Source organism: Erpetoichthys calabaricus, chromosome 11 (genome assembly GCF_900747795.2).
Source record: "Erpetoichthys calabaricus chromosome 11, fErpCal1.3, whole genome shotgun sequence".
Lineage (NCBI taxonomy): Eukaryota > Metazoa > Chordata > Cladistia > Polypteriformes > Polypteridae > Erpetoichthys > Erpetoichthys calabaricus.
The window spans coordinates 23,115,659-23,138,800 of NC_041404.2; positions in this window are offsets into that span (position 1 = coordinate 23,115,659).

A 23,142-nucleotide genomic window follows, 5' to 3' on the forward strand; every position below is an offset into this window, starting at 1 on the left:
CTCTTGTCATTTTCATAAACACTCAGAGCTCCTGTCTAACACACAAGGTTCCAAGGTCAATAAAGTGAAGTAATTATTGCACATATTCAGTGACATCAGGACTGTGGACCTACATTTCTGTTTCACAATCATTCTATCTTTATTTTACTGTATATTGTACTATTCCAATTCTGCTTTAATCTCTGTGATTTGTATACTATTATTACTGCTATTGCTAAACTTCAGTGGTTCTTCTGAATAAAAAATTGAGCCATTTGCTACACTGCAGTTGGATGTGTTGTGTTGAATAGGCATTGGTCTCGGGTCAGTGTGTAAATGGCTTTATTCATTACTGGGTCATGAGAGACTAAAATCTGACTAGGCAGGATGATTGGCATCCAGTTAACTTATTTATTGTTGAACATCTCATTTATTAAACTTGTTTCTGCGCCACCACCACCTAATCAAAGCACCGTGATGTCCTTACATTGATGGATTAAAGGCCAGAAGTCCACATGACCATCATCATCAAATTCTTCCATGAGAACCCTGAATATAATGAGGTCTGATTGAGGTCATTTATGTTGGGTAGAATGCCTAGAGGGGGTTGGGTGGTCTCATGGCCTGGAACCCCTGCAGATTTTATTTTTTTCTCCAGCCATCTAGAGTTTTTGATTGTTTGTTTTTTCTGTCCTCCCTGGCCATCGGACCTTACTTTTATTCTATGTTAATTAGTGTTCCCTAATTTTAATTATTTATTTTGTCTTTTTTCTCTTGATGTAAAGCACTTTGAGCTACATTGTTTGAATGAAAATGTGCTATATAAATAAATGTTGTTTCTGTTTATTTATGTTTCTTTCCATTTTCTCCCGCTTGAAAGCCTAGTTAGGGTTTTGTAGTTGTTGGAGCCATACCAGGTAGAATTGGACACAGTGCAGGAATCAACACTGGAGCGGGTGCTAAGGTTTCACAAGGTGCGCCAACACAGGACTTATTTAAGGTCGACAGTCAAACTGACACCCGTGTATTGGAGGAAACTGGAATAATCCATGAGACCATGAGGAGAAAGTGCACAGTGCTGCACCCATTTGCTACCATGTAATGACACCACTGTTAAGTATATGGAGCACTGGCCTGCACAGGTGACCATGATTGATTAGGTTACAGGCTCAGCCATTCACAGAGAGGATCCTGTCATGAAAATGATACCAAGAAAAAGCCTTTGGGATAAAACCAAAAATTAGACTTCTCCAAAAGGCGTTTGACAGTGAAGAAAATAACTTATTTACTTTTCCTCATCACCTAAAATTTTGTTATGAATAAACACGGAGTGGATTAAGAAGGTTTATGCAGTACACAATGATTTGCTTATCGTCGCTCTGCCACAGATGTCAAACTGTCCAGCTCCATGCCTACAATAGAGCCTGCCTTCCTCACCAGTTTGTCCAGGCGTGAGGCGTCCTTCTTCTTTATGCTGCCTCCCCAGCACACCACTGCGTAGAAGAGGGCACTCGACACAACCATCTGATAGAACATCTGCAGTAATTTAATATTGTTTCCTTATCAGTATGCTGCTGCTGGAGTATGTGAATTTCCCCTTGAGATTAATAAAGTATCTACAGTAATGGCCGAAATTACCGGCACCCCTGGAATTTTCCCAGAAAATGCACCATTTCTCCCAGAAAATTGTTGCAATTACAAATATTTTGGTATAAACATGTTTATTTCCTTTATGTGCATTGGAACAACACAAAAAAACAGAGAAAAAAAGCCAAATCTGACATAATTTCACACAAAGCTCAAAAACCGGGCTGGACAAAATTATTGGCACCCTCAACTTAATATTTGGTTGAATAAAATAACTGAAATCAAGCGCTTCCTATAACCATCAACAAGCTTGTTACACCTCTCAACTGGAATTTCTGACCACTCTTCTTTTGCAAACTGCTCAAGGTCTCTCAGATTTGAAGGGCGTCTTCTCTCAACAGCAATTTTGAGATCTCTCCATAAGTGTTCAATCGGATTTAGATCCGGACTCATTGCTGGCCACTTCAGAACTCTCCAGCACTTTGTCTTCAACCATTTCTGGGTGCTTTTAGAGGTATGTTTGGGGTCATTGTCCTGCTGGAACACCCATGACCTCTGACACAGATCCAGCTTTCTGACACTGGGCCCTACATTGCGCCCCAATATCTTTTGGTAGTCTTCAGATTTCATGATGCCTTGCACACAGTCAATCCAGTGCCAGAGGCAGCAAAACATCCCCAAAACATCTTAGAACCTCATCCCATGTTTGACTGTAGGTACTGTGTTCTTTTCTTCGTAGGCCTCATTCCATTTTCAGTAGAATGATGAGCTTTACCAAAAAGCTCTACCTTGGTCTCATCTGTCCACAAGACGTTCACCCAGAAGGATTTTGGCTTCCTCAAGTACATTTTGGCAAACTCCAGTCTGGCTTTTTTATGTTTCTGTGTCAGCAGTGGGGTCCTCCTGGCTCTCCTGCCATAGCGTTTCATTTTGTTCAGATGTCGACGGATAGTTCAAGCTGACACTGTTGCACCCTGAGTCTGCAGGACAACTTGAATATGTTTTGAAGTTGATTGGGGCTGTTTATCCACCATTCAGACTATCCTTCGTTGCAGTCTTTTATCAATTTTTCTCTTCCGTCCACGTCCAGGGAGATTAGCTACAGTGCCATGTGTTGTGAACTTCTTGATTATTTTGCGCACAGTGGACAAATTAACATGAAGATCTCTGGAGATGGACTTGTAGCCTTGAGATTGTTGATATTTTTCCACAATTTTTGTTCTCAAGTCCTCAGACAATTCTCTGCTCTTCTGTTCTCCATGCTTAGTGTAGCACACTCAGACACACAACAGAAAGGTTGAGTCAACTTTTCTCCATTTTAACTGGCTTCAGGTGTGATTGCTATATTGCCAGCACCTGGTTCTTGCAACAGGTGAGTTCAAACCAGCATCATATGCTTGAAATAAAACGATTTACCCACAATTTTGAAAAGGTGCCAATAATTTTGTCCGGCCCATTTTTGGAGTTCTGTGTGACATGATGTCAGATTTGGCTTTTTTCTCTGTTTTTTTGTGTTCTTCCAATGCACATAAAGGAAATAAACATGTGTATCTCAAAACATTTATAATTGCAACAATTTTCTGGGAGAAATGGTGCATTTTCTGGGAAAATTCCAGGGGTGCCGATTATCTATCTATCTATTGTGCCCTGTTGAATTGAATAAAGTAGCAAAATTCCTGTTCTGCAATAAATAAACGTGATAGCAGCTTCTCAAAACAAAGCAATGTTCCTTAAATCTAGAAATGCTGTTGACAACACCAAAGGGCATTGTGTTTTTAAATTTTTAATTATTTCATCAGTGTAGGTGTCATGTTTCTGTACTTCCTTGACTTTTCTTAAATAGCAGCACTGTAATTACCATGTTGTTGTTACTTTAATGTTCTGTTTAGAAAATGTGATTTGTATTTATTCTTGTTAGTTTTTTTTTTTTTTTTTGTCCACAAAATACACAGTATTACTACGGCACACAATACCATTGAACCTTGGTGCCCAGGTAAATCACTGCCCCTCTCCTCCTGCTTGCACTTGACCACATTTGAATTACTTTTTACCTTGACAAATCCTGTCCTGTTACTGTTAACTATATTTTGACCATTGCTGCCTAAGGGTGAAATGCTGTCTCTCTTCTGCTGACAAGTAAAAGATGACCACGAAAAAAGAGTTACGTATATAATCACTCATATTGTTTCCCATTGTGTGATAAAGAAAATAATAGACACATTGGAGAGGTCTAGTTATTTCAGTTAGGTAAAAAGCAAATGCAAACTCTTGAAATGGCATCACAGTGTCTTTCACACAAATTGGAATACGAACCACAAAGTCAGCACCAGATTGACATTGGGAAAGAACAGCAAACAAGAGGGTACATTGTGGACAGAGCAAACTGCAAGTGAAGAGCACAACAGCACTAGAAGGCATCTCACTCAAAACATTTTAACAGACATGGCAGAACCAACAGTGTGTGCAAATGCTAGAATGAACAGTGACCATTCATAGCTTGTGCTACACAGATATTCTGATATATATCCAAGATTGTACTGTGCTGAAGGACCAATTGAATGATGGAGATGGCCAGGAATAAATCACAATTTAGGAAAAACAAAATCACAAAATTTGAATACAGATACATTGGAATGCTGGTACACTTCTTGAATAACATATGCACATAATGTTTTGATGGCAAAAGATTTTTCTAGTTGAACAACTTCTTACTGCAGTTCATGAAACATACTGACGTGTCCCTCATTGAGGATGCTTGCTATGATCCTTGCTACCTGTTTGTTTTATATAGTCATAATTGAACCAGGTTATTACCTTTTGGCTATGTTGTCACTGAAAATAAAGCAGCGAATGGAAAGTGCCATTTCACTTATCTGACAAACCTGTTTTTATCTTTCAATAAGAAGGTTTGCCTTTGGGGTCAGCATCCAGCTAGCAGGCCCCTATAATGGGAGTGGATGGGTATTGAGGTCTCCCACTGGTACAATAGTTACCTTGAAGAAAAGATCAAAACATTGTAACATCAGGTGTAGTGCTTAGAAGAGGTGTGTGATTTCCAGTAAACACCAAATAGCAGAAAAACTCGCCACACAAGTTTCCAGAAAGCTGTTTATGCTCACAGGCTGATGCATACTAGACAATCACGGAGCAACAAGAAGAAAACAAAGAGGCACAATCTTAGTCTTCAGTGACACACATGCTAAGGAAGGAATCTTGGAATGCTTGTGAAAGACTATTGTTGAAAGGAATAATGTAAATATTCAGAGGTGTGGAAGAGAGATGAGGTAGTGGGGTGTTTAGTTGAATTTCTGTCTTGATGCTTATTTTTGTTTGAATAATCTTGAGCCTCAATGCACGCTGACATTTTGCTTAAAGAATGTAGTAGGTAAAAAAAAAAAAAAAACTTTAGATCTACAGTATTTCTGATTATTTATATAGTGAAGGGGGTCTGGCTGCCAGGAAGTTGCTGGGATCAAGAAAACCACCAGGCTGGTACCAGGGCATGTTAAAATCCTATAAAGAGAGCAATAGCTGCACTTGCAGCAAGAAGAGTGCTATTTATGTCCATGTTGGTTACATAGGGACCACTAATAGGTGGTATGCTCCCCATAAGTACTGGGTGCCCTTGATGGGCAGATGATAGCAGAGATAGCATAGGGGGAGAGTGTTAAAGAAATACTCTACCCAAATATTTTTTATGTTATTTACCACATGTAGTACCATATTTAACATTTTTAATCTCATGTTTTCATTTAGAACAGAGATAACTGTTTCTGAGAGAATAGAAGTTTTGAGGAGTTATTTAATAGCATTTTAATAGTAAAAATAAATGTGTGTGGGATTTTGTGAGCATACAGTTGGATGGCAGAGAGAGTTAATCCATTAGTTGACACAGACAGCCACCCAGGGTGTGGAGGACTGATATATTTTCTTCTTATGTCTGCATGTTTTTTTTCAGGATCGTCTAGATGCACTTCTCAAATTAAACTCCTGGTTTCTCTTTCCAGCACCTCTTTATTTCAGCTAAAAGGACATTCCTGAAACTCCAATGTCTCTCCATCTTTTTGCTCCACTTTGTAACATGTCTACTTCATTTGAGCCCTGTGATTTATTTGTTAAGCTGAAAATAATATACTCACAGCAAGTAAATATACATAATCGTGTTTATTGTTTCTATAATACAAGGGGGGCTCCCCCTGCTCGCTTCGCTCGCCTACCCCCGGCGTTGGGTATCCTGAAATACATTAGTCGAGCTTGTTCATCTTGGAGCCGTGCCCGCTCTGCTTGCGGCATTTCAGACGCGCGTTGTAGGCGCCTGCGTTCATTGATTTTATCCAGCCGGGCTCGTGTTTGTATATCCGTCAGTCGAGCTCGTTCGTTTTGAACCCGTGCCTGCTTTGCTTTCGCAGTTTCAGACGCGCGTTGTAGGCGCCTGCGTTCATTGATCTTATTTAGGTGGGCTCGTGTTTGTATCGTTGAGCTGTATTGTGTTTGAATTCGGTGTAAAGCGTTCAGCGGTTTGTACAATCCCAAGCAGCACATTACTCCTAACTTCACCCCGCAGTAGTGCCACTCACAATATGGCGGTGATGCCTGCGCCCTTCGTACTATCTTTGTGGACCTGTGGGGCCGCCGTAGCCTCTTCCGTTTGAATCCGGGCTGCAGCGCAGAATCCTCTTTTTGGCGTGGCTGTGTCGGTAGTCGTTAGCTATGGGCGCCTTGTTGCTTCATTTCTCATTCACGTCAGTTGAGCTGTTTCGTTTTTGGGCCGTGAGTCCGTCGTTCGCGGTGGATACGACTTCGATTGCGGTTTATGAGACATGCGCTGTACGCGCCTGCGCAGTACGTCTCATGGTCCCATCACCGTGTACCTGCGTCCATGCCACCCGGTTTTTGTTAGTAAACCTGCGTCCATGCCATCCGGTTTACCATTCTCGGTTAGTAATATGGATGAGCTTTGACTAGTGAAGTTTAACTAGGATCTTATTGTGAGTTAATGACAATAGTTAAGTTTATAGTTCGGTGCCCAAAAACAGTAGGCAACAGTGGCCTTCAGGTGAACAGTGGCCTTCCTGCTAATGTTTGCATACCCAATAGCCATTTAAATTTGTTGAACCACTTCACAGACTGCAGAAGGGAGACCTTTGCTTTTAAAACATTTAATGATACCACAGCCTTAATGGCAAAAATATTTCCCCATTTCAAAGTTAAATCCACTCCATTTTCAGTTATCAGTATTGGTCAATGTCTAACATATAAAAATGTAAATATTCTGTAACTTACTGTTTGTGGCTTTGAATAAGCAGAGGTGTGATTCTGGAGGAGTGTTCAGAATCGGCCATTTCTTAATTCTTACATTAGTCACTTGCTTCTATTGCATGTAGATGGTACACACTATGACACATCTTGTGGTTTCGGTGCACTTTGCAAGTGTCACTGTTTTGTTTAAGCTGAAGGAGCGCTGCATGTTCCACCAGTGCTTACCTCAGGCCGATTACACAGTATACAGTGTGTGTGTATCTGAATACTATTTACATTTAATTCACATAACTGCTGTATCCAGTTTAGGGTCACAGTGGAGCAGAGACTATCCCAGGAACATTGGATAGAAGGCAGGAAATAACCCCAGTCCACCACAAGGTCCAGTCCCGTGAAAACCCACATCATACCACCATTCAAGTCAGGTCAGGTTGGGGAGCATGCATTGGTACAGCACGTTGTCGAACCCACCACACGACAAAACACCCCGGGATCCTGGTTGACAACCCCCCCACCCCACCCCCCAGGCAGGCACACTGTCTAGTCCCGCCCTCCAGAAATTACCATCTATCTGCCGCAGCCAAGTGTTACGTGGGCGTCCCCTTGGCCTGGTCCAGCCGCTCGGGTTCTCAACAATGAGGATCCTGTAAGCCGGATCATCCTCGGGGAATCGCGCCACAAGACCATGGTGCAGTAACTGACGCTCCCTCACAATGCAGGTAATGTGCCTCATTTGCGACTCCATGTGCAAGCACTTGTTCGACGCTAAGTGAAACAAGCAATACCCAAGGATTCTCTGAAGAGACACAGTACTGAAGGAGTCCAGTCTTCGTCTCCGGTAACTGGATAGCGTCAATGTCTTGCAACCATATAGCAAAACAGGAAGAACCAGGATCCAAAGACTTGGACCTTTGTCCTGTTGCAAATGTATCAGGAGTACCACACACTCCTTTCTGACAACCTAATGAACCCCCATGCTCTCCCAATCTGTCTACTGATTTCATAGGAAGAGTCACCAGAAACATGAATGTTGCTGCCAAGGGAGGAAAACCTCTCAACACAGTCAACAATCTCTCTGCAGACAGACACACTGCTAATGGCTGTGCCCAAGAGCTCATTATAGGCCTGGATCTTGCTTTTGAGCAGCTCTTTAAAGTTAATCCTCCAGGTAGGATGTTGGACATCTCTGAGCCCACTGTTCTTGAGGCTGATCCTTCAATTAGCAGGCTTGGTAATGCAAAAGAGAATGAAAGTGTGACCCACCCTGTCCTGAAGAATTATTTTTGGACCTACATATAAGATATGGTTTCTCCTAGCATGGGAATCCCGCACATTTAAATGTGAATAGGTTTTAAAATCGCAAAAAAATTCTTGCATAGTCGAGCAGATTTCAGTATGCAATTATTATAAAGTTAAAAAATTCAAACAAGAAAGCACTAATGTCTTTCATGAAGAAAAGGCACTGGATACAAAGGAGTAAATCACTGCCTACTTGGAAACATTGCATTGATTAAACATAACGCACCAAAGTGGTTTCTGAGAAAGAGCTGATCTTGCTATCAGCTTGATAAAAATGCTAAAAAATGCAACATTGTGTTGTTTTTTTTCTAGAACTACTATACATACAGTATATAGCTGTTTTAATAAGGCAGCAAACACAACCTGTTAGTACACACAAGCCAGCCACATTCCTGAACTTGAATTCTAAAACTTGCCTGATTATGATAAAGAGGTCATCTCAGTCTTTGGCAGTGAGCCCCATGTGGTCAGTTTCAATGTGTTAGAATTGTTCCACAGCTTAATAATAATAATTCATTACATTTATATAGCGCTTTTCTCAGTACTCAAAGCGCTATCCACACAGGGAGGAACCGGGAAGTGAACCCACAGTCTCCTTACTGCAAAGCAGCAGCACTACCACTGCGCCACCTGTGAGGACTTAGTCAATGGTATGTTACAGAAAAATGTCCCCCAAGATTAATAGCTAAAGTAGACCTCAATATGTTTATGTCACAGGTTATATAACTAATCTTTATTAAATTGGGTCTTTTTTTTTTAATTGAAGGGCTCTGGTTGTTTCATAATGCCTCACAGGATGTAAAACATCTGAGGTTCCTATTCACTGCCTGGTTGTTGTCTGAATTTACTTGTTCTCTCCATGTTTGTGTGGTTTTCCTAGTGGTACTGCAGTTTTTTACCTAAAGATGTATGTGTTTATTGGCAACAATGATTGTACAGTAGATAGATCGATAGACAGAACTTTATTTGTCATCTGGGGGAAATATGTTATTTTACAGAAGCTCTTTAAATAGATAAATACCTTAATAGATACACACACACTATGGTCTGGACACTAACCTGAATGACCAAACAGGAAGAAAATTTTAAAAAGAAAGAAAAAATCTATCTTGGCAGTCACTGTCACTGTGATGCAGGTATCCTGCCCAGAGTAGTTTCCCACCTTATTCCGGTGCTATTGGAATAGCCTTTGGCCGCCTGTGACCCTTAACTGAATGCTTTTGGAACAGCATTTTGCTCCCAGAGACCCTTAACTGAATTATGTACTCTCTGTTTCACCAGCTTTAGAATTAACCTTTGGTATTTTTTTTATATTGGCAGAGTTTGTTTTTTGCATTGTAATTTCTCCAAATTGTTTTGTTTTTCTCTTTCCCCGAGCATGTTGCTGTGAAGCACACAAAAGTTACTCATCTTAATCGAAGGTCAATTTTCCAGTTTCATCCATTATCAGTCACAGAGGGGAAGCAAAACTTTCTGCGTCGCCCCAAACCGAGACAATCATAGAAATTGTTTACAAGCCATTGAGGAATTACAATTCGCTGATATCTACTTACCCTGTGTGCCTCACCCAGTCACTTCCGGAGTCCCATTTCCAGGTCCAGAGTTTGTAGTTTGCAAATGACAGGAAACTGAAATCTCCTGTAACTCTGATGATGTCTGCCTCTTTCACCAGGTTCATCAAAAGAAGCTCCCATTCTTTTTTCCATTGCAGCCCACTAATTATGCTAAAAGACTGTAGTTTTCTTCAGATGTGGGTTTTTATATAGTAAACAGTTATTACAAGTTAATGGACTAATGATGAAACAAAGAAGAACCAAGTGAATCACAACTCAGTTAATTAAGCTAAAAAAATAAGACAAAGAAAATTCAGTGACTTGCCTGTCATATATGCTGAATGCTAGGCTTTAGGCTTTAGTCTCCATGACCTTGAAATCAAATCTTAGGGCTCAGTAATGATCGTTCCACAGGTTCACTTACATAAACCTTGTTACAATTTTTACTTCCACTGTAATCAAGTTCAATCGTTTTCTAGGTGTTCTACCATTGGCCGTAAGCAAATGCAGCGGGGATGATCTGAGTACCTCACTAAACCATCCAGTTGATAGTAGTGACGGGCGGTGTGTGCAAAGGACAGGAACTTAAAGCACTGTCATCCAACCTATACTTTCAAAGGGTCTTCCACAGTTCCTGGCGGTTCATCTGGAATGTACTTAGTAGTGGTAATCTCTTGTAATGTTTGTGAAATAATATGATTTGCTGGATTTTTAATAATTTGCTCTGTATTGTGACTCTTTGGATTTCATATTGTAACTTTTGGTCTTATTGGATTGCCATATTGTTTTGGACAAATCCTATTGCCTTTGTGCTCCATGGAGTTTTATTGTTATTAAAGGACATTTTGTTTGAAGAAAAATATTTTTTTTTTATAAAAATTCCACAAGACCCTTTTTATGTCTAGCCAGGGTTTTGAGAGGATTCGACCCTCTAGTGGGCATTTCTGGAGATGCTTTTATGACTTACTTGCTGTGGGGCCCCTAGTTCATTACATAGAGAAACCGGGATGTTGGTCTCTGAGAAACTGGGTTAACACACTTATATTTCTCTGCAAATAACCCCATTATGTGGCCATGTAAAGGGTAAGGCTTTCAGAGTCTGCACGTATTTGTTGCACTCTGTTAATCTGTGCATGTCTTTACTTTGCACACGCATCCAGCAAACTCTTGGGCAATTGCATTATTCCTTCTCCTAGTTCAAATAATCTGTCTTAATATTTCAAATATCTCTAAATTTATATTGATTAGCCGAACATACAGCACAAGCTCAGGAAGTACAGGCTCCATGCTTGCTTTTGGATTCATGGTGGCCTTTGATGATGTTTAATTTCCTTTTTAATACATTGGAGCATTTTGCCAAAAGAGGACTCCATAAGTTGACTTGCACATGAAAACAGGGGTTTTTAATAAAGTAGGTTTAACTGGGTTACTTATCCCTGTTTTGTGTGCTTGTAAACGTACTCACTGCCTGAGGTCTTTTCATGTTTCAGGTACAACTAAAATCAAACAACTTTGTGAGCTTATCTAATTTCTTTACATGCCCTATTGCTTATGACATGTTTCTTGGTGCTCAGCACCAGCTAGCAAACAGTTTAAGAAGTGGGACAAGCAATCAATGGAACAGGATGCAAAGTGTGACTTAGCGTAGTATAAAAAAAGTCCAAAAATAAAATCTGAGAGACATTTGGTGTTAAGATAGCGTCACAAAACAATTGGGGATAGAGAGGACCAACAAAAACAGAGTAGTATTCTGATTAGTTTTCATCCAAGTTCCTCCATTGTGCTAAGGATGACAGAGCTCCTTGGAGTCGAGTTATGAAAGTTGGTTTAGTAATGGTAATGGGGGGGCAAATTGCAGAAGGACACTCCATGTGAACCTACATGCAGGAACCATTATGAAAACACATAAAGAGGAAGCAACCCAGAGATGAACCTTGAGGTGTAGTGACAAGTCAAAGTTAACAGTGAACTATTCATCCCCACTCCCTGGAAGCCAAAAAAGTGAAGTTTACCATCCAGCTGTCACAGTAATGATCAAAAGACTGCACCCACAGAACTACAATCAGCTCCTCAGCAGCTACTAAGGTAAATCAGAAATAGTAAGCATGTGCCACTTGGCCAAAAGGCTGTTTGTCTTGGAGCCTCACTATGGCACCTTTATGATTAGTCTTGAAAAGTTTAGCAATAGCTATGAATTCTTAAGGAGAGTCAGTGGTGCATGTGTCATAACCAGTGACTTATGCCATATGTGTCCCTATAGACGTGAAAAACACATTGGCAAGCAAGCTGAACTAAATGGTACTATCCTTCCACTCCATGGCTTGGCGAATAAGCTAATGCCACAGTTTGATGGCAGATGTTTCTATGCATGTAAGTGGTATAATGTCAAGGTCTCCAAAGACTTTTTCTATTTGTTCATCTTTTTTGTAACTCACTTAATCCAGATTCGGAGTCTGCCCTGTCAACATTAAAGGTCCCAAAACAGGAATCAATTGACATGGGGCACCAGTGCATTTCAGGGCATTAAGTAAATGTTATTTGTTTTTGCCAACGCACAACCTGGCCTTTGTGCTCCACCCCTTAGGCCCTTAGGTTGTGTGTATTTTCTGGCTTTCTGACACCTCTAACTTGGGGAAGCATTCACTGGATGACTCTGGACTGCAGTGCATTGTATAGGGTTTTGTTGTTTTTTTTTTTTTTGTAAGATCTCTTATTATCAGTTTGAAACCAAACCTCCTAATTGTCTCAGTTCAGAAGAAAGGAAGGAAATTTTCAAGGATTTTTTTTAGTGCAAGGTATAATGTTAATATCAAATAAAATAAAGATAACCACCTGGTCCGACATCCTAAACTAATGTAAAGCCTGCTATTACAACATGTTGCTTTATCGCTGCCAAGCTACATAAAGCACGCCCTCTCTCTAGGGACACATGAAAAATGCAAACCCAAAGAGGGCCTTGCCTGTGCATCCATCCATGTCGCCCATTTCCTCCTCAGTCTTAATGCTGTTGTTGATAGGGCAGACTGTGTCTCCTGCATTGCAGAAAAGGGACAAAATAATTTTTTGTTTGTTTTATTAATTTAAACAAGTTAGCAATTCATGCTGAGTGTTCCTTATATGTCTATGGGAGGTCTGGAGTCTATGTGCAACATCACATACTGTACAAGGTGGAAGCCAAAATCTAGGCTTCTTCTATTATAAGGCACACTCCCTTACGTTCATCTAACTTTGATGTGTTTGGGAAGTGGGTATAAACCAGAATACCCAAAGAAAACCCACTGCTGTTAGTCACTGTGAGACTTGCTCAGACACCACCAGTCAAAGACCACATTTTTATAAAAGACACGCTTATTTTTCCGTTCTTTTCCAACACACAACTCAGTCCCACACAACACACTGTGCTCCTCGCCCAAATCACCCTTCTCCCGGGCCTTTTCTCTCAACGTCTGTGGGCCACCTGTCCTTTCTCTCCAGGAGCTTCGTCCTGCACATGCTTCCGTCTCCAGCTCACTAATTGGAGGGAGGCAGCCCCTTTTATCCTTACCCGGATGAGCTCCAGGTGCTCTGCCTGACGTCACTTCTTTTTGTGGCGGAAGCGTCAGGAGAGTACCCGGAAGCACTCCGGGTGTCCCTGGAAGGATCGTCCTCCAGGAGTGTGGCGGAAGTAAATATGTCCCGGGCTCCATGAGGTTCGGGGCACCCCCTGGCAGTGGATAGGGGCCCCAATGTGCTTGAGCCTCCCTGCTCCCCTTCCGTGGGCCTCTTCTGCTCCAGGGCGGTTGCCCCCTCGTAGCCCGGAGGACAAATGTGCCACCTCTCAGTCCTTCAAGGCATCCCGGCCGGGTCTGACCCCCAGTCTCATACGACACCACCCAAGATAAGTAACCTCTGTGATAGTGTGATGTATAATTCAAATAATCTGTTATTCCATCTATTTTCCTAGAATGCTATTATATTTCAGTGTCACTGGGAGAGAAATCTAGTCCTGGAAGTATTTTCTGTGTTGCAGGCACACTCAACACTCCTGCACACACACATTCACTCATTCCTTACCAATTTAAAGATGACGGCTAACATGACACAGACTTATTAGGGTTATGAGAGAAACCCAGGGAACAGAAAAAAAATAACACACACAGACACTGGGGTGTATGCGTACTCCACCACAAAGACTCTGATATGGCCATAGTTTGAACTCGGGTCCCTGGAGATATTAGTTAACAGGTTTAACCAATACTTATCTGCAGTAGTGAAAGAAGCAGTTCCATGTCTGTCCACCCATGCATTTGCAACCTGTGGAGAGCTGGGGCCTGTTTGGGGAGCCTAGGGCTTCATGCAGGAGTCACCTAAACTGAACTAAATCACTGACTCTGCAGAATAGTCCAGAGAATGTTGCAATGGCAGTAAGTGTCTGCTGAAGAACGTCTTCAGGTTTTGTCCTCCCTGCCATGTGAAAGACCACTGTGAAGCAGCAGCTGTTCTACTGCAGAAGAGGCCCTCACATTGAATTTGCCTGGTTACTTTGTCTTAAGGAGAATCAAGAGAAGGATCACACCCATGAGCCATTTGGGAAGCAAGGTGACAGTTTTTTGCATGGCTTGCTGTACAAATCTCTCATTGGGGCAGGCTGCCAAGCAGTAGGATCATTTGAGGCAGGTCAACTTTTATGTAACTGTTCTATTGTAAATTTTACCAGTACCAGCTAGTTGACATTTTTTCAGGGAGATGATGAGTGATTGTTTATGAGCATTGAAATATTAGTATGCAGCTTGGAGGTATAGCATATTTTTAATTCAAATTCTAAACAAGTAATAATGTTTGTCCTCATCAGGTCTGATCTGCTGTTGTTCATTCTTGTTCAGATCACGTGCTTGCTCATAAAGCATATTTCATGGTGCAAATCTTGGGTGGCTGCTAACCTGTATAGGCATAACACAAGGTCAGACCACTTCCTAGCCACAAGCGTGCATTAAGGAAGAATTTATTTGCTTTTCTAAATAGCTTTAAACGTTTCTTAAGTCGTCTGACTTCCGGGCTTGCTCTTTCACATGTTTTCTTAGCTTGAGAGAATTGTTCAGTTGTTGGGCAGATAATGAAAAAAAAAATGTTTCAATGGGTCTGGCATTTAAATCTAATTGTGGCTACCAGAAAAAAAGCAATAGATGTAGAAGAGGTCTATTTGAACCACATACACATTAAAAATCTAAAGAAGGTTATGAGGCCTGCATATCATCAGAGCTGATGCTGTGAGAACCTTCATCCACCAAGTAGTCAATCAATTTGTGTTGTAAAGCATCCGAAAAAGCAAAGAATAATACTGTATTCAAGTGCAGTGCATTGTATTAAAGGGGGAACATTGACCAGTTCCGCTGTTCCTTAGTTCAGCTCACCATGTGCCTGGAGATTTTATATTCATTCTGCATCTGAGCTCATTCGATTTACACAGCATCATAACACCATTTGGCTTCTGGCTCAATTCATAGATTTGTTACTTCCTATAATGAGAATGTCTGTTCTATCTGTATTCACATAAACGTTGCACTCTGGTTTTATTAACAGTTTGATTATCTTCTTTGTGAATATTACATGTTCCCCCTGCATCCACATGCATTTTGGATAATTCTATTCTAGATGTCTCCAGTTTTGTCTTGTCTCTTTCTGACTGTACCCATTTGAGCTTCTGGTCTTGATTTGAATATGAAGATCACTTGGTTTCCCTGTATCCAGATGATTTTTGGACCCTACATTAAAGTTGCATTTTCTTTCTGTATCCACATGGATTTTCTTCAGGTATAACTAGGGGGCTTTGCTCGCCGATCCCACCCCCATGCTCTATGTGCCAGCCACTTCGCGTCTCTGCCGCTCGCATTGTGAAGAGGGGAGCTGAACGCACCCCAAGGAGACAAGGTCGCCCATCCAAAATCCCCTTTTAAACGGTGATACAATGGGAAACAAATAGTTTTTTTTTGTTTTTGTTTTTTTACCTCCACTTTGCTCGATCAGCTGCTGGCTTGCTGCTGCTGCAGTGCCTTGTGATCTGCATCTCGTGCTGTGCTTCAAACATTTAAAAGCCTGTACAGCAGCTCTCCTTTTGTCTCACTGCCTTGTCTCTCTTCTCCCCCAGACATCCTCTACTTCTATTGGGGGTTCTGCTCCCGAGGCGAGCCCCTATGAAGAGGAAGATTTTCTATTCTTTTAATTGAGAGATGGATATGTCCCCTCCGACTACACACGGAGCTTGATTCACTTCTGAAAGAGACTTATGTTTGTTTGAATAACGTTTCTGTCTCTAAAATCTCCTGTGTACCTTTTCAACTCTGTGACCCAAGCGTGACAGCGTATGTAGATTTCACTTTCACCAAGCAACAAATCTTTTCATTCTCGCGGATACGCCTCTTCATTGGGAAGAAACACTACTTTTCCCTGATGGCAACACGAATTAGACAATCTACAAGTCTCTGACTTAAAGTTTAAGTCCATACAATATATTCGATCTCTTTTCACTGTTCTGTTATTTCACCAAGTAATAATTTCCATTTGTTTGCTCTAATGCGATCTTTACTATCATTTTTTTGAGACTGTCGAATTTTCATACTTCCATTATCTCTAACCTGCTCTGCATGTGTATCGCGCCGTTTTTGAATTCTTTATGACGTTCTACTTTGTTATCTGCTCTTTGTCTTTTATTTCCGGCCCCGGGTGTGGTTAAATCTCTTGACACAAAGTCTCGTCTCACGGGACGTGAAAGTGTCTCTCTTCAAAAGATCACGTCTCATCACAGGATAAAAAGTCTCGTCTCCCTAAGATTTTTTTTTATTATAATAGAGAGAAATATAAGGTTATTTAAGAAGGCAGTGCAGTGGCATAGCAGGTAGCACTGCTGTCTCATTGTACTTGGATGCCAGTTCTGTTTCCCGGTGCAGTGCCTTCTCTGAAGCCTTCTGGTGACCATGTTATATGTATAGCATATACTTAACAAGCCAGACAGCATAGTGGTATAGATAGCAGTGTCACCTGACAGCACTTTAGTTCTGGTTCATTTCGGAAATGGTATTCTCCCAATAAATAATATATTTGATCTCTAAATCAGTTTAACGTTCCTGAAATTACTTTGTAAGTATTAATCTATAATACTCCTGTTTAACTATGTAGAGTATATTATTATTAGTTATATTTACTGACGTACAGGCAGGTTTAGTGAACTTGCCCAGGGACAGACAGCCTGTTAATTGTGAGAAACTGAACTGACGGCCTTGGGATTTAAAGTTTAGTGCTTAAGCCACTGTGCCTAGCCAAATGTAGTTACTCCCAGTAATGTTGTTTTCCGGTCAGGCCCTGTGCCCTATGACTTCCATTATTAAACACCAGTACAGGCTCTGTATTTTTTAAAAATGTATAATAAACGCTTAACTTTAGGACACATTTTCACGTGGCAACTGCATACAGTACCATGTTTGTGACGAAATAAGAAATAACTTGAAAAATACCAAACGTATCCTTTAAGCTAAGAGGTGTTTACCACAATTAAAAGGATATAGTTAAAATTGCAATTTTCATCCATTTTCATAGTTAAGTGATGCATTTTCCATCATCCATCTATTTACATATACATCCATCCATCTATACATCCATTTTCCAACCCGCTGAATCCGAACACAGGGTCACGGGGGTCTGCTGGAGCCAATCCCAGCCAACACAGGACACAAGGCAGGAACCAATACCGGGCAGGGTGCCAACCCACCGCAGGACATACACAAACACACCCACACACCAAGCACACACTAGGGCCAAGTTAGATTCGCCAATCCACCTAACCTGCATGTCTTTGGACTGTGGGAGGAAACCGGAGCGCCCGGAGGAAACCCACGCAGACACGGGGAGAACATGCAAACTCCACGCAGGGAGGACCCGGGAAGCGAACCCAGGTCTCCCAACTGCGAGGCAGCAGTGCTACCCACTGCGCCACCGTGCCGCCCTATTTACATATACAGGCCAGCTTATTTTATTCATAGATTTCTTGAAGCCATGAGCTTTTTCTACTGTGCTACTATCATCATTCACTAGTTCTGAAACAGCAGAGCTACAGTACCAGGCTGTGTTTCTTATTCTTCCTATTAGCATCCACTACTGTGAACCTTACAAGAGTTTCTCATCACAAAAAACTCTTCAGTATCACTAATGTCAAAAGAGTCCTGTTTGCAGCATTTTTTTATTTTATTAGTGCAATTCTGATACTTTTCTACATGGTTTCAGATGATAAGGTTTTCAAATAACATAATATCTTGAACTCTGATTGAGTGCAAGTAGTTTAACTCAGCCTGGAAATCACACATTTTAGCTTTGTAGCTCATAATTTGCTGTGTGTTTAGATGCTGATAAAGGCACCAGAGTTATATTACTAGAGTTAAAGTTTATGTTTATGTCTACTGTCATCTTTCACAGGAAGTCTAAATATAACATTTCATTTCAGAATAAGATGTGATTTGCTTGTGAGTGAGGTGACAGTTATTCTAAGTTACATGTGTTTTGCACAAAAGTGACTGTCCTGATTACATACAAATTCAGAAATGCTGACAGATGTTTTAGCTATATAAATTTTATTTTGCAAGTTTTTTTTGTTTTATGGCCCATGAAGCGGCACAAGATTCTCCAAGTAGAATATATGAAGTTTAGCAAGTGACAGAAATACAGACTTTTGTAAGTTGTCAAGGTCTCTACTTCAATTACAATGTGCTCTTATAATGTATGTCACCTTGATTAAAGGTGTCTCTCAGATACACAATAATAAAAAATAACAGTAATAATGGAAACAATACTTGAAATGGTATTTTGTTCTGCAGTATTATGTATGAAGAGACAGTTTTACATCTTGAATGTAATTTCCCAAATTTTCAGTAGATGTCCTAAAGTACATGGTTCTTTGTTTAACTGATCAGTTTAATGCCTTTTGAAGTTCTGGATTAGGCCCCCACACTGACTTCTTTATTAGCACTAAAGAGATTTAATTTCCTTAGTCTGTCAGAGTAGGAAATGTCCATTTATCCAGCAGTGAACCTGTGCTGTTCACTCTACACCTTCAAGTGCTGACCAGATGTGTTCACTAGTACACGACACAGTTTGAATTTACCATATCTTACTTTGCACTTAGCAATTTATATGCTTTAGCCTCTTTCTAAAATTTCACTTTCTGTATTTTCTAGAATAAGTCAAATTTGAATTTGCCAGTAACTCAGTATGTTTCCGCAACCCCCATTAAGTAACTGCTGAAATCACAAGGTTTTATGTTTATTTGGAGAACACATGATAATATCATTGACCTCAAGTGGGTGGTGTGGTCTTAATTTTAAGACGTGAGATGACAAACTGTGAGCTTGTTGGTTCAAGCCCTACCTGTGACTCAATGCATGTGACCTGAGGGAGTCATCTAACGTACTGGGGCACTCAATTGTAGAAATATGGAAACACTTGTGTATTCAGGTAAAACCATTATCTAAATGTGGTTTTTTGAGTGCATTGCCTTATATTATGGATGTAGTAAGAAAGCTAAGACAGCAGGGTCACTGTTTTGTGGTGATCCCCCTTTTATACACTTTATTATATAGATTTTAACAAAAATGTCTAAAATCCCATATTCTCCCCCCTACCCATTTACATCTATAACCCTAGGCAATTAGATTGAGTAAACGAACAGGCAGGAGTTGAGTTATACATTTAATTATGTATCACTGATCATATGCCCAATTTATAAGGAAAATTTACAAAGCAAATCATCCATCCATCCATCCATTTTCCAACCCGCTGAATCCGAACACAGGGTCACGGGGGTCTGCTGGAGCCAGTCCCAGCCAACACAGGGCACAAGGCAGGAAACAATCCTGGGCAGGGTGCCAACCCACCACAGGACACACACAAACACACCCACACACCAAGCACACACTAGGGCCAATTTAGAATCGCCAATCCACCTAACCTGCATGTCTTTGGACTGTGGGAGGAAACCAGAGCGCCCGGAGGAAACCCACGCAGACACGGGGAGAACATGCAAACTCCACACAGGGAGGACCCGGGAATCGAACCCAGGTCCCCAGATCTCCCAACTGCGAGGCAGCAGCGCTACCCACTGCGCCACCGTGCCGCCCAAAGCAAATCATACAACCTGATGATGCTAGAAGGGTAGTTTAAGGCGGCATATAAATATGCAGTTAGAGTTTATTCTTTCTGGTCAGCCCTCTTCAGGTAATCGGCTGGTCTGCTCTCTTCAGAATGGTAAAATGGCACAGAGAGAGAACATGCCTTTGCAATTCTCCCTCTTATTGCCCCTCTATAGCTCCTGACACACACGATTCCCTGGACACTTCCTGAGGCCATTTTACCAATGAAACAGCTCATGCACAAACCCCTTCCCAGTTCAGCTACTTTAGAGTGTCGGTGTAATATTCATTAATGAAACACCTCATGCAAATTCAACCCCCTAGCCCAGGGGTAGGCAACGTCGGTCCTGGTGAGCCGCAGTGGCTACAGGTTTTCATTCCAACCCAATTGCTTAATTAGAAACCAATCATTGCCAATCTCAGACCTTATTTAATTTTATGGCTTGTTAGTCTGTGCAATGTAAGGCTCTTATATCATAGATTTTTTTCCTTTCCAAAGATATCATCCAAATGATATGAAGCCTAAAACAGATCATTTTCAGTCTGTCACATTTTTCTATTAAGTGTTTTATTAAATCAAACCGTGCATGATGAACACACACAGATGTATTTGGAAAAAAGCTAGCTGAAGAACTGCTGGCTGCTTTGTCTTTTACATCTTATTGCTAATAAGGAGCAATTAAAACACTCAATGCAGCAGTTTAAGATTGAAATAAGCAATTAAGGTTGGAGAACCTTAACAAGCGAGACCACTAAAATGAAGCATCAAAATGTCACTTAAGCAATATGTGCTTCATCAGCAATAATTGAGTTCTCGTTAAGGAACTGGGTTGGAACAAAAACCTGCACATACTACGGCTCACCAGGACCGACGTTGCCTACCCCTGCCCTAGCCAAACATTTTCTGCAGCTCCAAACAAACAAGAAAGAAAGGAGACAAGTAAACTATAAAATTGGCCTAGATGGTGCTTTCCCTATCAGTGAAACTCTGGGAGTAGAAAACTGTTTTGTCCAACTGCCTGATTCTTTAACATTATAAATAAAGACATACAAAATATTTATCACCATTTATGCTAGATAGCACTCATTTTACACTCCACCACAGTCAGTTTAAGGCAGGAACTGATAATAAAACTGATGTCAACCCAAACCAGCAGGCATAGGGGTCCTCTGGGATTCTCTACTATATTTGTGAAATGGGCCCATTTTGGGCTCCCATGCTCCAGCTTTTAGACATGAGTGGCTGCAACCACTCAGTGCCTTATTGGCCATTTGTACATTTAAATTAATCATCTGCAAAAATTCTCCATCCTATCTGCAGTTCATTTCATCAAGGAAAAAAGGCATTGTATGTTTTCATCTGTATGTCTGTGTATGGGTTTGCAGCTTGCTTCCACTGCCAGTTACTACTTGAATATTTGAGATCCATTACACATTATTACTTCAGTGAGTGAAGGGTGGGTTAGCAGAATGAGAACCAGAACAATTATGTTTTATTCAGTATAGCATGTTTCATGACAAACGAGAGTTGTAAATTATTTGGCATTAACAACACAACTTTTTTTTTCCCCCAGAGATCCACATTCATAAAAATGACTCACAAGTAGCATAAGTGACATACTTTGTGTCAATCAGTGAGCTTTATTCCTTTAATGTGTCACCAGGCTTCTGAATCATTAGACCACAACTGCAGTGCTGGTTGCATTCTGAGAGAGAATTTGTAATGTCATTTATTATGGAATGCATTTGAACTCAAAATACACACAGTAGCAGCATCTGGTCCTGAGAACACAAACGTTTGTCTTTTCTTAAAGGAGACCTTCAAGATCCTGAGAAACAGAGCCTGGTATTCTTTAATATAAGTGTAGTTAAACGGTAACAGGCATGAAGTGTGACCCAGTAGTTAAGGATTTGAACTATATTACACTGGAATGCATCACCCTGTTTGAGTAACTAAACCTGGCAGTGCTCACTTAAATTGTGTGACATTTTGGATATGTGGTTTGGAAAATTGACAGAAGCTAGGTAAAAGTTTTCACAAAATGAATAAATGCAAGTTTGCCTGGCAGAGAAAGTATGGCATATGTGGCATTCATGTTTGACTTTGGCCATCCATTTTCTGAACCTGCGTTCCATCACAGGTAGCAGGTCCTATTCCAGCACAACTGAGTAAAAGGTTGACACAAACCTGCTAAAGCAGTCCACCACTAGGGAAACTATCACACTGGGACAAGTCACCTATTACTATAATGTGCATGTTTTCAGGAAGAATGATGAAATCGGAGCAACCAGAGAAATCGGTATAAACTCAAAGAGAATGTGGTAATATACAGTAATCTAATGCAGTGATTGGGCCTATAATTGAACACAAATCTCTAAAACTGTGAAATTTCAGTACTTATTACTGGGTCACCATCCTACCCTTTATACAATACTTATGTGTGTCAAAGTGTTACTGTTTTGTGAGATGTTTTACAATGAAGGACAAAGTCAGTGCTAAATGTGGACTTCGTTTCTCATGTGTTGTCGTTGGTAGATGTGTGGAGGCTTTGTCGCATAATCAGTTTTGTACAGAATTCAAGCAGGTCCCTTTTTGTTATTGAGTCATTCTCTTGCATATTCCAATTCTGGCAGAATTGAACCCAAGGAAGTGACTTGCAGAGAACATGCACACACTTTTAAAACTACCTGATAAATTAATAGTTGCCAGATAGCCTAGCCTGCACGTCTTTAGGGAAGTGGGGAAAGTAAAGTACCTGAAGGAAAACCCAAACTGACGCAGAGAAAACACACACTGAATTTGGACCAAGCACTCTGGAGTTGGGAGGCAGAAACTCTGACCTCTGTGTTATTTTCATGTAATGTATTTATTTTTCACCTCTCCAACAATGGAACAGTTTTTTTACAACTCACCAAATAACTGTGCTAGAGCATTACAGGAAATCAGGGGATAGCAAAGAGGAAGAAGAAATTAATAAAACAGAACTCCTAAAATTTTTACTTGGAACCCTGGAGCTGTGCTAAGTTGCTGTTTCACCCTCAGCATATCATAAATAATTATTTAATGACTAACCTTTTATGTTTGTTTAAAAAAGACCAATAATACATTGGTTCATTTGAACAGAATTGGAAATTAGGAATTAAGATTTGATGAAACATCTCTGCCGACAGGCATACTGTGTGTGGGCGTGGGAGCAAGTGAGATGAGGCTGCTGGGAAACATGCCATAACTTTTATTACAGCACTGCTTAAAGAAAACAAAAGAAAAATACCAAAGGACATCAATGAATAGTTTGGTGTTGGTGCCTTTTCCT